Genomic DNA, 17,770 nt, shown 5'->3' with positions numbered 1-17,770 from the left:
TAGATACTTCAACTAGATTGAATCATACACTGTTAGAAAATAAAAGAGTAGTGCATCGAAGAAAACATCCCGGAAAAATGTGACTTCTCGACAAGAGCATTTGTGTATTTACCAATGGCGTTGCAAAGCATGCGAGACTAGCTGAGACAACCAGTTCCCGATATTGAAATATGGACCGACAGACAGACATACACTAGAAATAGAATAGACTCTAAGCCCAGAGATATAAGAAGCATTAGATGCATTAGGTTTTACTGTTCAGTAAAAATGTCGAATCATCCAAGTTTTTTATATTTTTAACAACAACCTTAATATTTGTTTTCAATTTAATTAGGAATTTTGACATTCTTTCGAACATATGTTTTCGTTAAATAGCATAACGATATTTACGCAAAACCGCATGATACTTTAAGTAAATTCAAAATTGTCTGAATGATTCCTTTAGACTAATAATTTTTCCGTTTTACACATCAAAGCTGTGGTAAAAAATTAAATGCTAATCTATTTTTAAATAGAGTAACTACCACGTGATACACTTCAATCCGGATCATAGTGACTTCGCCCATTCATAGCCAAAGCATCAAGATTAATAGCTATGTGTCAAATATCAGTGCGTTTCGTCTTTATATGGCTTGGAGCTAAATGTACCCTAGCGTAATCTTCACTCCACCCTTGTAGTTATTTGCGTAGTAGTGAAAAGGATATAAACTAAAATGCCTGTCATAATTCATGCAAATATCGAAAGAAGGTGAGGTCACGTCGTATCTCCTTAAGTGATCAGCTTCTAATTATTCTCAATTTTTAAACATTTTATTTTCGCTGGTGTAGATTAATCCTCCGTATACTTGCTTTTTTTTAAAAGCATCAACGAATGCTGTCAGCATTTTAGACTTCAGTCTATCTGAGCGAGATATTAAGAGGATATAAGAATGACGTTGATTAACAATTTTAAAAATCGGTCATTTTAAATTGTTAAAAAGTGACATGTTTGAATGAATTACCCTACAATAGTTTGTAAACCTGATATCCCGAATTCATTATCAATACAGTTGCATGATTGGACAATGAATATACAATAGTTTGTAAACCTGATATCCCGAATTCATTATCAATACAGTTGCATGATGGGACAATGAATATACAATAAGGCAATTAGAGAACTGATTCCAATCGAATAAAGCATTAAGATGTAATTTATGATAAAGTTCCCAAATCTCGTTTCTCAAAATGATAAGTCAAAAAAGCACAGAAAGTATTACTAATTAGCAGGTAAAATAAGTTCAAACCTCTCTAATCAATTGATATGCTATACCAATGGCGAGAAAATATAAAACTCGTACCTTCTTCGAATTGCTTATTGTGTGTGTGTGTGTGTGTGTGTGTGTGTGTGTGTGTGGTGGGGTTGATATACTTGCGAGGACCTGAGTTTGAATGCACACAAACATCTTGTTGATTGGACTACATTTTGAGTATTTACACAGCATACTGGAAATATTTCGTCGGCAAACGGTTGAGAATGATCATAAGAGATGAATTACACGTTATTGTGAAAGTCCTCACAAAGTCGGTATTGTGTGATAGACACTTACACTCAGTCAGGCTTTTTTTGAAAGCACGAGAAATGCAGTAGCCATAGACCAAAAATCCTTATGGCTTGGTCAGGTATTCATAGTTCTTCGTGCGGGAGTACGGCATACCGTGTCAAGTGATAAAGAGACTAACACAGTAGATGTATTTCCTATTGAAGAGAGTGACTCCAGTCGTATTGGGTGGTATTGCATACTATGATTGAAGTAGAGGAAAATTAAAACCAGGCAATGTATAGCAAACTGTCTCGAAATAAACTCAAAGGCAGTGTGAATATAATGCTATTTCATTTACGTATTTTTGTTTTTACCTATGATCTAATTATATGCTTTTCAAATGACAAGATATTTAACCTTATTAAGTATCGCACGTGGATGCAGAATATATTGGTTAGTTGTAGTGTTTGCTTCTCCCTGGAATTAATACAACTTTTTGTATGAATTGAATATACGTAGAACGAAAAGTTTCATTGCTCTTGTAAATTTTGTACAGAGTTGTCTATACAGTTCAAATTATATATTCGGGCTGTGGCCAGGTTGAGAGAAAGAGAGAGAGGGACAAACACAGAGAGAAAAAAAGAGAGGAAAAATCAAACTCATTAAACGATAACATCTGAATACTAGCTTCAATTATTATAGCATGATGGTGCTAATTTTGAGACTTATGATACAGATATATATTTACTTAATGTACAAGTCGTATCAAAATATTTGAATTTATGTAACATCCTACAATAGTTGAACTGTCCATGTTGAAACATACACAATGAAAATGATTAAAAAATCTAAATATCAGTTAGAAAGACTAACGATTTTAAAGCTCGTTCTTGATTGGAATACGTAGAAGAGTGATAATGAGTTCTTCTAAACTTTGTTTCTTTTCAATCTTCGGCTGGTGACAGGTACGTTAATGTTACAAAATATGCCATTCATAGCTATTGCTTTCATGAGATGATTCACGAGGAGGCTGTAATGTTCAGTTTCGAGTCGATAGTTGACGCTTATCATCACAGAAAACAAATGCATGTTAACATTAATTCACATCCAGACATAGATATATTAAATATGTAATAGGATAAAGAGCATATGTTAAATGTAAAGGGGTATTTTACATGAGTTGGCAATAATTTAAGTCATCCATGGTTTAGTTAAAACAATACTTTAGCAACATCACAATGGGCTTATTGCGAATGCGAAATGTGACGAATAATTAATCAATATGTGTTTTTATCTCGCTGGGATGTCTTTCTGTGGCTGCATGAATTCCAAAGTACACATGTGTCAATAAATCAATGTCATTAGCAATATTTTCAGATCTTGCTATTTTAACTATATAACTGTTGGGTATCAAACCCAGGAACCTTGCACTGCCAGTCTGTGGTTTTACCAGCTGAGTATGAGCGATATCAGCTACGCTACCACGATACGAATTTTCGGAAGCGATCAATTATACCAATAATTAAAGCAGCCTTATTGGTATGCATGACTTTCCGCAGACACAATCTGTTACACTTTAGTCTAGTAGAGAGATATGAAAATGCAAAGTCGTTGTGGCCACGGAGAGAGAGAGAGAGAGAGAGAGGGAGAGAGCGTACTTATTGGACGACACCATCGGAATATTAGCTTCAAATATTAATACATTTTGTCACGAATTTGAGACTTAGTACAGTGCGCTATATATATACCCTGCATCCACGTTTAAAGTTATTACATCTTATAATAGTTCAACCGTCCATGTTGAACGACAGTTGGTTTCTAATGAAGCTTATGTGAAAATACCTTATATTTTAATAACGTTCTCAGACGGTCTAGTCAAAAAGTTTCTGTAATTAATTTTACACAATCAGTCTATACGTGTCAATGAATCCCGTGATGAGAAAATCATTGCGAAAAGAAATGCTTGGGATATGCTATTGATATGTGTGATGTGGTTTTAAATAAATTTTCTCCTACGCTGATTGGGTGTTTTCATTCTCATGACTTTTAACCCTTTCTCTTTGATCATATTAAACCCTTCAATGTAAAACATCTCAGACTTAATATTTGCTTTACTACCCATTGTACAAACGCTGTATCATCAAAGTTACCACGATCCGAAGCATCAGAATGGGTTGATTTTATGAAATAATTAAAACAGGTTCATTTGTATGCACCCCGTTCACTGGCATACTATTATATGGGAGGTAAAGAAGACGTGTCTCTCATATTCAAGAGGTTATACGATTCACAGTGTAAAATTAAATAAAAAAGATGAAAGAAAAGAACATGGTTCACTATGATGCAGTATGAATTTAGTAAATCCGTGATACAGAGATGCGATTCGTTGTAACATCTCTAAATTTAGCTTTAATCCATAGCAACACAGTAATATGGATGAACAGAACAAGTATTTACGAAACGATGATACTGTCTAGCCTGAATCGCCAAGATAAAGTTGTTTTTCGAACTTAAGTGCGTAACGTGGTAATAGCGTCATTCTACTTAAGATATGAAAATTGCAAGACGGCCCGGTATAAATGGTTGTTCTTTTTAATTTTACCCTATAAATTTAAAGTTTCAAGGACTCCCTCCGTATAAAAATCAGTACGGAAGGCTCTTATTTTGCACAATACCTAAACATTTCAATCTAAGCCATCTAGTTTAATATTTTCTCCACTACTGATTGGGGAAAAAATGCGTAATCTAGGCTACTACGATCCCAGCATCGGAAGCGGTTGCCATTATGAAATGATTAAATCACGCTCATTTTTTATGCACCCCATTCACTGCGACTCTTTTATATTGGCGGTGAAGAAGATGCGTCATTGTATATATGATCTGCACATTTAGTTCCAAGGCATAGAAAAAGACATGAATGAATAATTTTGGAACGTGCATATGATACAACGTCATGCTTTCGTGCAATAAATGTCGAGAAGATTTTTGACCGGATGCATGCAGCTCAAATCATAGGAGCGCCTTTATGTATAACATACAAGGGATGAAGTAGATTAAAATTGAAATCAGGTAATGTAAAGAAAATTGTCTCTAAATTCAAGCTCTGTGTGCTCATCATGAGGTTTCATGTACGTATGTGTTTGTTGTCATTTATCAAAGTACATGCCTGTCAAATGACATGTAAAATTTACAAAACCGACAGCTAACCAATATATTCATTGACGTGCGTTAATTAATAATTTTGATTTATATGTCATTTGACAGGCATGTACTTTGATAAAAGACAACAAACACATTTGTTTGGTAAGTGTCATGATGAAGTATTCGGCTGCATCTTCTGAGTAACCATCTTCCACTTGATCTCTCTTTCTTTCTCTCTCTGTCTCTCTTTCTTCAATCTAAATCTGCTTCATCCCTTGTATCTTATACATAAATAGGTAGGCCCTATTTGACTTTAAAGTTTGATTGAGCTGGTCAAAACACAGAAGATCAAACGATATTGTCAGTTACAATTGAACAAAAACATTAGAAACGGGAAATTAACATACTACCTTGTTGTTATTGTCTTCGCGACTTTTATATAAGAATATATTAATTCGTATCAGGATCGAGAGTAAATAAGTATTAAGTGAATACAAAGAAACCGAAGCTGTTGTTGTATTGCAATTCTATCATTGCTCCGTTCATAATATGGGAATAATATAAGTGAAAAGATGACATGTGAAATATACCATAAACATTTATATCGCTTCAGGCGTTGAGACAATAATCCATAAGTCAAATTTATCATACAATACATGTTGGCAAGGGTTTAAGAACAATAGCGGTTCAGTGTAAATATGATTCACTGTAAATAGGGCAATAAACTAACACCAAACATAAAAATAAGAATATATATCTGTGTGTGTGTGTGTGTGAGAGTGAGTGTCTGCGTGTTATAGATACTTTTTCTGTTGTCAATCCACATTTAATTTCTCACGATTAAAGTTAATATTTCCGTATCATCTGTTATCAGGGGTGAACGCTTAACAAGTATATAATAGAAAATGAAGTCAACATTTTCGGAAGGGGTCTATCGAAGGTGTGAGAAGGCGAGGGAACAGGGCACTTTGCTCGTAGTCTGTTATTTTAGTAATGATGATAAGCTGACATCGTTAGGATAAAATACTGAGAGAGAGAGAGAGAGAGATAATGAGAGAGAACTGATATTAGATTATATGATCAACCGGTGTCATTTATCAGAACATTTCAGCGATAGCGTCGATGTGGTTTGAAAATCACTGGACCGCTTACGATTGAATGTACGCATCTTTCAATCAAATGTCTAAATGGGTAGGCCCTATTTGCAAATAGAGAACTGATTCCAGTCGACCAAAGCATTAAGATGTAATTTATGATAAAGTTCCTAAAACTCGTTTCTCAAAATGAAAAGTCACAAAAGCACAGAAAATATTACTAGTTAGCAGGTAAAATAAGTTTAAACCTTTCTGATCAATAAATATGCTATATCAATGGCGACAAAATATAAAACTCGTTCCTTCTTCGAATTGCTTATTGTGTGTGTGTGTGTTTCTGTGTGTGTGTGCGTGTGTGTGTGTGTGTGTGCGTGTGTGTGGTGGGGTTGGTATACTTGCGAGGACCTGAGTTTGAATGCACACACACATCTTGAGGATTGGACTACATTGTGAGGACTTACAGAGCAGTACTCGGAATATTTCGTCGGCAAACGGTTGAGAATGATCATAAGAGATGAAATACACGTTATTGTGAAAGTTCTCACAAAGTCGGTATTGTGTGATAGACACTTACACTCAGTGTGTATTGTTCGAGGAACTAACATACTACCTTCTTGTTTCCGCAACTTTTGTACATTAAGTGAATAAAAAGGAACCGAACCTGTAGTTGTAATGCAATTATATCATTGTTCCGTTCATCTGAACAATCCCAAGCGGTATGTCTTGTGCACATACAACTAATCAGGTTTATTCATTCTTTCATGCCGGCATTTAGTTTTACTTTCATTTTTGTCTATGTTTGACTAAGGGTTATTGAATGATTAGTGAGCCTTGCTATATCAGGATTTAATTTACAGTTTGCAGTAGCATGCTTCAATTGCAACACACAACTGTATACCCACACATATTTACAAAAAATATCTGTATCGCAGAAAAAAGTACCATGTGGTCAGCCTACAATTGTAGATTTAAGAGAATAATATAAGTGAAACAAGGGCAAGTGAAAATATAACATAAACATTTATATCGCTTCAGGCGTTGAAACATTAGTCCTTAAGTCAAATGTATCGTACAATATACGTTGTCAAGAGGGTTCATTGTCTACCATGGTAGGCCGACCACATGATAATTTTTTCTGCGATACAGATATTTTTCTAAATATCTGTGGGTATACAAAAGTGTGATGCAATTCAAGTATGCTACTCTCGATCCTGATACGAATTAATATATTCTTATATAAACGTCGCGAAGACAATAACAACAAGGTAGTATGTTAATTCCCCGTTTCTAATGTTTTTGTTCAATTGTAACTGACAATGTCGTTTGATCTTCTGTGTTTTTATCAGCTCAATCAAACTTTAAAGCCACCGTACACTTGTCTACCTGACAGGTAAACACATTGAAGAAAAAAATAATCTATATATATATATATATATATATATATATATATATATATATATATAGTGAGAGAGAGAGAGAGAGAGAGAGAGAGAGAGTGGGAGATATAAAATTACAAATATAAACAAAGTAGAACTGAAATTGCTATTGCTGGATTCTATATGAGAGCACTCTGTAATACTAGGCATAATGTGACAGAAATACAAATGCTATTTTCATACAGGTTAAGGAATGTTTTAATTCGTACTCTACGGAGATTCGAAGCCAGGTCAGCGAATAAATGTCACCTATCGCCTTGCCTGTACATATTAGTTCTGTTTGGGGCACATTTGTAATTCGCTATAACTAATTCTACATACCTTGACCTCTGACGTACGAATCCTGAATGACTGTGTACTTCGATGACAATTAATACTCGGTCGACATGCGATTGCCTCTGTTACGCACAAGTGCCTATACCATCGACTTTGTGGCATATATATATATATATATATATATATATATATATATATATATATATATATATATATATATATAGAGAGAGAGAGAGAGAGAGAGAGAGAGAGAGAGAGAGAGAGAGAGAGAGAGATATGTTGAGCATGACAGAGAGATAGAGAAAGCGAGAGAGATTCGTTTTTATTTGCTTGTTTACAATCGCCATTATAGAGAAACCGAGAATAAATACAAATACATTGATTATTATTATTATTATTATTATTTGCCATTCACATTTAATATCAAAGGTATAAATTCCGTTCAATTAGCAAACCGATGGAAACTCCATGGTATTACAAATTCAATAACTTTTTATTTCTGAACACTCATGATCTAACCGATATTTGTCGGTATAGACACATACTTCATGAAAGTTTATATGCATAAAAAAGCACGTGAGCTCCGGCATTTTGTGGATCTGCATGCTCTCAAAATATTATTCTTTTTACTGAAACTTAGCTTTCATTATCAAGCAATCCCCGCCAAATAAACACATGTAGCCCATATTTTATCTTTCGCAATTTATTTTATACTGGTCCTCATTCTTCCAAATAATTGGCACACGGAGTCATTCAGGTCCGTGGATTAAACTATCAGCATGACTGGTTTCAAAATCACTAGACCGACGGAATATTCTGAATTTATATTATGTTGAAAAACGTTAATAATCTTCATATAGACGTAGGCGTGTTCATTTCCGTTGTAGCCATCTATGCGTGTCCAAGTTTCCGTCTGTACGAATTTGTCAAGATATTTTCGTTTCCTTTTCAATTGGGGGATGGGATTATAACACAAATCAAATTAAAAATCAATCGTATTTTAGTTGTTTGTATTTCTAAATATCAGAGCGAATGTGTGTGTGTGTGTGTGTGTCATTGCATGTGTGATTACATTACAATCAATTTTGTAAATCACACCCTATATGACATAACACGAAAGGGATTTTTATTGTAATTATCGGACATAGTATCAAGTACATATATGCATTTGAGAGAAAAGTAGTATAGTCATATCTTCCAAAGCAGATTAAAAAGCTGAGGTTGATTTAAATGATACACAAAATGGATGCCAGTCTAGATTATATTTCCACTTTTATACATCAGACATATATATACACAGTAGCGCGCATGCGAGAGAGAGAAAGAGAGAGAGAGAGAGAGAGAAGAGAGAGAGAGAGAGAGAGTGAGAAACAGACAGACATACAGACATACAGACAGAGAGACAGAGAGAGATATAACGTCTTTTTTCTTGACAAATAATCAATAATTACCTTTTGTTTTACGATACGAACAAAAACCAGAAATTAAAGGAAATCAATAGAAAATCTATAGGAGAACACATAATACAAGCTACCTCCAGGTTGCTTTTCTCTTTTATTATATATGATGTTTAAAGTATTTCAACATATTTACTTTAATTGCTTACCTTTGCATATTATTTATCACTATATGTCTAGGAGTGTGCTGATGTGCCGTTAAAGCATACATACATTCATACCTACATATATACATACATACATACATACATACATACATACATACATACATACATCCGCACATAACACATACATACATCCACACATACATACCTACATTGCACAGTTGTTATCGTACTTTGCCATAATTCACACGTCTGCTTCCAAAGTGTTTGTTGTCATCGCCGATTTGATGGAAACTGCTAGCATGCACGACTTCGAAGGGATAACCGCGAGACGTGTAATTTGTTATTGGTTTTTTGAAAAAAAATATATTTACGAATCAGCATTGTTTCATCAAAGAATAACATATTGTTCTCTACAACTAATTGTTGGTGGCCTAGTGGTTAGAGAATCCGCCCCGGCCGAGTCAAAGACTTAGAAAAATAGTACTAACAGCTGCCTCGCTTGGCGCTCAGCATTAAGAGGTTAGTGTTAGGAATGGTCGTCTTGGTGTCAGGATAATGTGACTGGGTAGGACATCGTGCTTCATGTATGCGGCATGATGCCCCAGTGCTAGACATCACTTTAAACTGCCCAACTGCAATCATCGTAGCGATATGACTGAAAAATTGTTAAAGCTACGTTAAAAATCCAGATCACACACACACACACACACACTAATTATTGCTTTCAATTTACATTTCCAATAACCCTACATCCAAAATCAATCGCTGAGATCCATTAATGTGGAGCAACGTCTTTAGTTTATCACATTTAGTTATGTTCTATATAGGTTTGCAAGTGCATTACATTATAATCCGTGAAAAATATAAATTACCTACTGAACAATTATATATAAAATGTCGCGCGAACGTTAACAACCGGAACCATACATTATTTTAACACACATATAAATATACGACTTATACATCATTTTGACACACAGACTAAATATACGACTTATAAATTATTTTAACACACGTACTAAGTATACGACGTATAAATTATTTTAACACACAAGCTAAATATACGACTTAAAAATTATTTTAACACACATTCTACATATACTGCTTATATATTGTTTTAACACACGTACTACATATACGACTTACATATAATCTAGATGCCGTATAAAACAAAATTGCTCACATCATATTGTACCACATTTGTCAAAATGTCAATTTATATAATAACACGAAGAAGTATTTTAAATGTTTGTATGGGCTCATTTACATACACAATTATTTGGGTACAAAGGTGATGACAAAACCTTACCTTCTTTTGCATTCCAAAATCTTCACAAAGATTCTTATTCTGCATGAAAAACGAATTGGAAGGATGCACGTCCCCAGTCCTATGATTAGAATGAATTTGTTGTAGAAACCAAGTCACTATCTTCGCAGTTAAGCACAGGATCATTGATGGTAACGTGTCTCTCTATAATGCATGTCAGTTAGATAATAACACTATGGAAGCAACTTCTCCACTTCTCATCTGACATATAAATAAATATATATATATATATATATATATATATATATATATATATATATATATATATATATATATATATATATATATATATATATATATATACATATACACATATACATATATATATACACATATACATATATTTATCGAATCAACACTGATATATTTAACTATTTCTATACTGTCTTCCTTGTCCACAGGTATATAAAGTCCGCACGAGTAGTCGCTCTTATAACAGTAAGGCATATTTAATGTCTTTCAGAGCTAATTCATTCATCATCACTTACATGCAATTAATATTCTGCCAACGATATTTTTTTCGAATTATATGCGAATTATATGGCTTATTTTTAACTTGGCTTTTCTTGATTATTTTAGTTTTATTTTTGCATCAGTAAAATAAAAATACAAAAAGTTTTTAAAAAACAGCTTTGCCATTTTGGAGCTGGTAACATTACTACTCTGATATCACTTTGCATTTATTACCTTTACTAATGGAGAAACAAACAAAATACGTCGAATATAAGAATGAGAGGTTGAGAACAAAGAAAATGGAGAAATGGACTACATATACCGACTGGGACAGAGTAATGATGAGAGTCCAGGAATAAAAGTCAATGGAAAAAATCAAAGGAAAAAGAAACGGGAAATTATACAAATTATAACAAAATTTAATAAAACAAAATATGTCTATCGAGAAATTTTGGAGCAGTTATTTTATAAGTTATTATTCATCATTAAATTTTTTAGTTTATACTAGTGTTATAATCAAATCAATTTTTGTATACACTTATTGTGTAGTCATCATAGTATGTTATAAAGCATTACTGTTTACATTTAACATATCTCAAAATCAAATAATAAAAGTATATTACTAAATTAATAATAATGAAATAATAACATTAGATTACTTAACTCCTGGCCTATTTTACATGTCCTCAGACAGACTAAGTTATTTTAACTTTGGTATCTGTTTATGACTTTTCGTCCTGTGCTTTTGTTTTTGTTATTTTACTCCTGTGATAATTTTTACACACATAAAACTGAATCTTTTATTCACTACTTTTTAAGTGCGACTTTTTTCTCTGTTGGATGGGGAGATGGTAGTGACAACAGCGGTGCTGCGCCCTTTCAGTTTCCCCACCCCGAACCGAATGAAAGAGTTTTAAAACAATGAAAATTGTAAATATCCTCTTCCGGTAAGTAACAAAACGACCCCATTAAATGTTGTCAAGTGATACTGGTGTTACACAAATATTAAGACTTTCTTGAGCTGCAGTAAAAATTTTAAATTAATTCTTGCTTGGAGTAAACACGTTCTACCTCTTGTCAGTAACAGACATGTGCTATCTTATACTTGATTGATTTTGTATTGGATTTGCAATGATTTCATCGTTCAGCTTCTAGTTATTACGTTGGTGAAACAGATTTAACCGAACAGAACTAATATAATACTTGTATGACATATCGAAAGAGGCCTGTTACACATATGAAAACAGTGTTTTATTATACATACATACATACATACATACATACATACATACATACATACACGGTGTATATACTTGAACTATATCATGAATATTCATGAGAGACAAATTGAAAACTTTAAATAAAATGTAAACATTGTCTGATTGGATTAGATAATTCACCCTGAATCGAGGTAAATCAATTGCACATTGACAAAAAATGAAAATCTCCTTCCTCGTTTGTCACCGAAACAAGTACGTGTATGCGAATCACATAGGCTGTTATGTGATTTGCGTAGATTTCCTGGATTACTACCTGGGTAATAAAGTTTGTTCAATTTAATCTGAATAATAACTGGTACACATATATTCTTTATCAGCCTTTTCTTCTAGTCTCAGGCGCGTCGCAAACTGACAAGAAAACAAGTGCTTCGTACATGGAGTTGGGGAGGTTGGGGTGGAGTTGGGTTAATACGTGCAGGGACAATTTGAAATGGCATTTACAACTTAAAATTTCTAATTTTCACTAACTCTCTTTATGTAGGTATCTCGCTGACACATTATCCCATCGAAAATCAAACCTCTAAATTTGCAATTAAATAAAACGCAAAAAATAATATGAGGAATACTGAAATATTTATACACAAGTATGTGGGATACTTCGAGGTGTTTCTTTTTAATAATGGGGTGTAATGAACGTATATTTTATCAAACTGTAAGATATACACTTACTTTGCATCGTTTTCTTGTGCTTTGTTATTAATAATTTTGTAATGCCTGAATGTTTCCAGGGAAATATAATTCCAACTGATATTGGGAAGAAGTATATACCTGTAATATATAACCAAATAATAGCAGTACTATCATTTTTCTTCTCTCTCATTGTCAAATCTTATTGTTTTGAACTGTTACGATCTAATAACGCGGGTGGGCAATGGACATTATTATTTTTGTTATGAAGAAGAAACAAACCATTTAATCAAGAATCTCTCTCTCTCTCTCTTCTTTTCATAACGGACATAGTAATGTTACTTTTAAATCCCTTCCTCTCTCCATCTGACTCTGATTTTTCCATGTTATTGTGTCATCTATCTTTAGTAATAGTCTTCTTCTTTTTCGTCTTCTTCTTCTTATTATTATTATTAGTGCATAGGGGTACTTCCAGTTTAATGATTAAATAATGTACAACCTGTTGATGATGCCCATGATAAAACGACACTTATTATTATTATTGTTATTATTATTATTATCATTTGTAGTAGTAGTAGTAGTAGTAGTAGTAACCATATGATTAGTAGTATGGCTATGACTCTTCATTTTCGTCTTCTTCTTCTTCTTCTTCTTATTATTATTATTATTATTATTATTATTAGCAACGACAGTAGTTGATGATTACTAAATTATTATAATCCTCCCACCACCACCCCCAAAAATGTGGCTGGAGCTTGATACTTCTATAACAAAATATCCATGTGTTAAACTTACTGCAATGCTGGACTTAGATTTTGTTGAACAGCTGTTACAATGACAAGCCAGCGTAGAAATAGCGCGTATACGTTTGTCTGTCTTTCAATGGGAGAGAAGAAAATTAACGAAATATTTAAATATATTTGTAAATGCATTTGTGATCAATAATGTGCAGGCACAAACATCAATAAACATAAGAAATGTTATTTGACGAGATGTTTTCCATGCGTACAAACAACAACAAAATTCCGTTTCAAGATAACAAATGAAAACAATTCAAGGGAGATAACATGCATACAGTTCTGTAAGACAATGTTATAGTGCCTGGATTTGTCTACCTAAATAGCAAACACGGCCCGTACTTAAGCACTGCTTGGTTAGTCATGTATAGTTAGAAGATATTATAGTTACTGGAGATGTCTACCTCAATAAACAAAATAGCCGGTTATTACACTTTCTGGTTCACTATATATTTTGATAAATAAACGCTGAATTATATGCCATCAAAGACATGTCGTAAATAAATTTTTCGGTTTCATAAAATAAAGAGGAGAAATTTTTTAAAAAATCGATGAAAATATTTGTAACTGCAATTGTAGTCAAGACGGTTTTGAGACAAACGTGCGTAAACACGAGAAATTATGTTGATTGAGTTGTTGTTGTTGTTGTTGTTGTTGTTGTAATTGTGTAATTGTTGCTTCTGGCAAGCTTCTCACATATCCAACTTGGCCAAACCCGAGACTAGAACCCATGCATATAATGGTGAGACGGCAGTGATCAGTAAATAGGAGCGTTTTGAATCACAACTGTGACAAATTTAAAACATCAGCAACATATCATCGATACGGTCTGTGTTAGCATTTTACAAAAATAAAGAAAACTCAAAATAAAACAGGTGAATTTAAATATAACTATTTATAAATGCAATGGTGGTCCAGTATGTATTGAAATAAACTTCATTTTATATTAGAAAAGTAAGATGACGTGATATGTTCCTTGCATCAAGTGAATTGTCTGAAGATAACTTGATGAAATGTTAAAGCTGCTGCTTGGGTGGAATTTTATTTGTTGAAAAACCGTCATAATTATAAGCCATCGAAGACACACTCCAATACGCGTATCTATATCTTATAACAAGTGACAACAAATATGACAAATACGTATGACTATTTCTAAATGCAGTTGTGATCAAGAAGGTAATGAAACATTCGTCAGTAAAAACTAGAAATATTATATGACAAGATATTTTACTTGCATCAAATGAATAGTCGGAAGATCACGAAAGAACACAATTCAAGGAAACTAAAGCACGAAAAAAGCTGCAGACATGTATATATATACAATATAGGGAAGTTTCTATTGTCTAATCTCGCTAAATTCGATTTCTCTTTTTTAATAATTACTATATATAATGTACGTTACATTTATTCAGGTTAATTTTCGCGGTCTTGTGACCAGCCATTTTGTTAGCCGGATGCATAGATCATGTATAATTCATTCAAAGAACTTTCAGTACCGTACATGAAAGTACCATAGAGGTCTGTCAAGATTCGTATAATCGTGCATGCTACAAACGCATGCAACTTTGACTTGCACAATTACATCATATCTGCAGAGTGCCGCCATTACACTACCTGGAGTTGGCGATCAATATAAAATTCACAATAATACGTCTTCGAATGTTTACCTCGGATACGATACTCGGTCTCTTAAAAATGGATTGAAAAAAATAATAAACATTGTAAATGTAGCTATTTGGAAAATGGAATAGTGATCCAGATTGTTTCGAGACACGTCCGTAAACACTAGAAATGAAATGGAACGAGACATTTTCGAGCTATTAAAATTCCAATGTAGTTTTCTATGAAGTGAGAAAATGTCGCACCTTAGGCACCCAAACCTGCGTATTCGACGCGCTATTGCACAGTCCAGGGAGGGTTAATCAGAAACATCCTACAATCACATCATTACCTATTCCAGACAACACGAATGCGCGTTTGGATGGGTCAAGTACTCCAATCCGAAAATTCGTTCGTAGCGCACAATTCGTGTCGTAAGTAATGCATATTCTCAAGGCTCAACTACGTTATTTCGAGACAGGAAATTGGAAATATATTTCGTTCATATATTGTTTCTCTATAGAGAGAATTCAGAACACATATTTCCGAATTTTATACACGAAAACTTTATTACCCTTTTCAAAAAACGCGATCATTAGAAATTCATGCAATAATACATTCTTGACTAATTGGCTTTCTTGAGGTAGATTATTTGAGCCTCGATAACGAATATTCCTTTTGTAAGGGATCATATAATTCAAACATCTATTTGAATGTGTTATTCCCAAGTCCCAACGTCGCTTATGTCAGCTTCGAGATCGTGCATTTGAGTTTTGAGAATGCGAATTTGTTTCATGTTATGACACTGAACAGTTACCATGCAGCTAGATTCCTCGAGGTGAGAGTTTCGATTTCGAGAATTGCAGAGTTTCATGACACTTAATGTAGATCTTGATTACGTGAGTTATATGCATCATGTGATTGAATAGGACATTGTGGTTGGCTTTCGACTAGCCGAACATCGATATGGTGAACCTTTGACACAATGCGGTTTCTTTGGATTTCTATCGTCACTGCCCCAATTAGAAAGTTTGGCATACGTCTAGACAGCTATATATATAGACAGGGGGTACTAGAACACTTTATTATTTGATCAGTAAGCACGTTTCTGTCTGGTATCTGATTTTTGTCCGGCAGGCTAATAACTGATCTACCCCAGAGCAGACAAGATAAATAATGTGAACGCAGATGAAAAATGACTTAAATCGAACGTAATATTTAAACTGGAAAAATAAACGAAACGTCTGAAATAACACTGGACAACAAATTTTTACAAAAGTCATGTTACTGAAATAAAATTAGTCAATTCTTATCAATTTTTATGTGCTGAACACGAATATGACAGTCAAATTGCAAAATTGGCTCTAGTTTTTTTGTAATCTGCAAGAAATTAATGTTTACATAACGAAATGCATTCCAATAGTAAAAGGTCAACTGTAATAGCCTACCTATAAAAAATCAAGTCATTGACTACATCTTAGATTTCTTCGCCTGTCTCTTGTACAGCTGTTCGGGAGCATCTCTGAGGAGTGTCCAGCAGTAGTCAGCCAGCATTGTAGTGGACCATTTTCCCTGGTATCTTTGTTCCATTGTTGCGATATCTTGATGAAAACGTTCGCCGTGTTCATCACTAACAATACCACAGTTGCTAGGAAAGAAATCCAAATGGGAATGAAGGAAGTGAATCTTTAGAGACATATTGCAGCCAAGTTTCTTATACTTCATCAACATGTCTTCTACTAGTTCCTTATAGTTTTCTGCCCTAACATTTCCGAGGAAGTTTGTAGAAACTAGGCGAAAAGCATTCCATGCTTGTTTCGCGTCACCTTCCAGCAAGTTGTTGAACCGGTCATCTTTGAAAAGCTCTCGAATCTGAGGACCCACAAAAACTCCCTCTTTAATCTTTGCTTCGCTGAGTCGAGGGAATTTTTCATGCAGGTATCGGAATGCTGGCAAAGTCCGGTCAATGGCTTTCACGAAGTTCTTCATCAAACCTAGTTTGATGTGAAGGGGTGGTAGCAAGATTTTCTGAGCCTCAACCAGAGCTGGGTGTTGGATATTCTTCTCTCCAATGGCTACATTCTGCCTGTGAGTCCATTCCTTCCTCATGTAGTGCATTTCCCTTGCTCGGCTATCCCACTCGCATAAGAAACACATGTATTTTGTATATCCTTGCTGCAGTCCCATTAAAAGGGCAACTACCTTCAAATCACCACAGAGGTGCCAGCTGTACTTGTTATACTCAATGGAATTCAGTAGCTGCCTTAAGTTATCGTATGTCTCTTTCATGTGGACAGCATACGCTACTGGAATAGATGGAAGAATGTTTCCATTGTGCAAAAGCACAGCCTTGAGACTCAGTTTCGAAGAGTCCACAAATAGTCTCCATTCTTGTGGGTCATGAGTGATTTTTAAAGCATTCATGAGGCCCTCAATATCGGAACAGAATATCGGATTACTTTCCTTTCTGAAGAAAGGCTCCAATTGCTGGTGGCGCTTTCGATATGCAGTAATTGTGACATCTTCTTCTAGAAGATTCCATTGTTGGAGTCTTGATCCTAGCAATTCTGCCTTGTTCTTTGATAAGTCCAAATCACGAATCAGGTCATTTAGTTCTTCCTGTGTTATTCTGTGTGGGGTTGATGATGCACCA

The sequence above is a fragment of the Sinohyriopsis cumingii genome, chromosome 7 (assembly GCF_028554795.1).
Source record: "Sinohyriopsis cumingii isolate HCF-2022 chromosome 7, ASM2855479v2, whole genome shotgun sequence".
Lineage (NCBI taxonomy): Eukaryota > Metazoa > Mollusca > Bivalvia > Unionida > Unionidae > Sinohyriopsis > Sinohyriopsis cumingii.
This window is presented reverse-complemented; position numbering follows the sequence as displayed.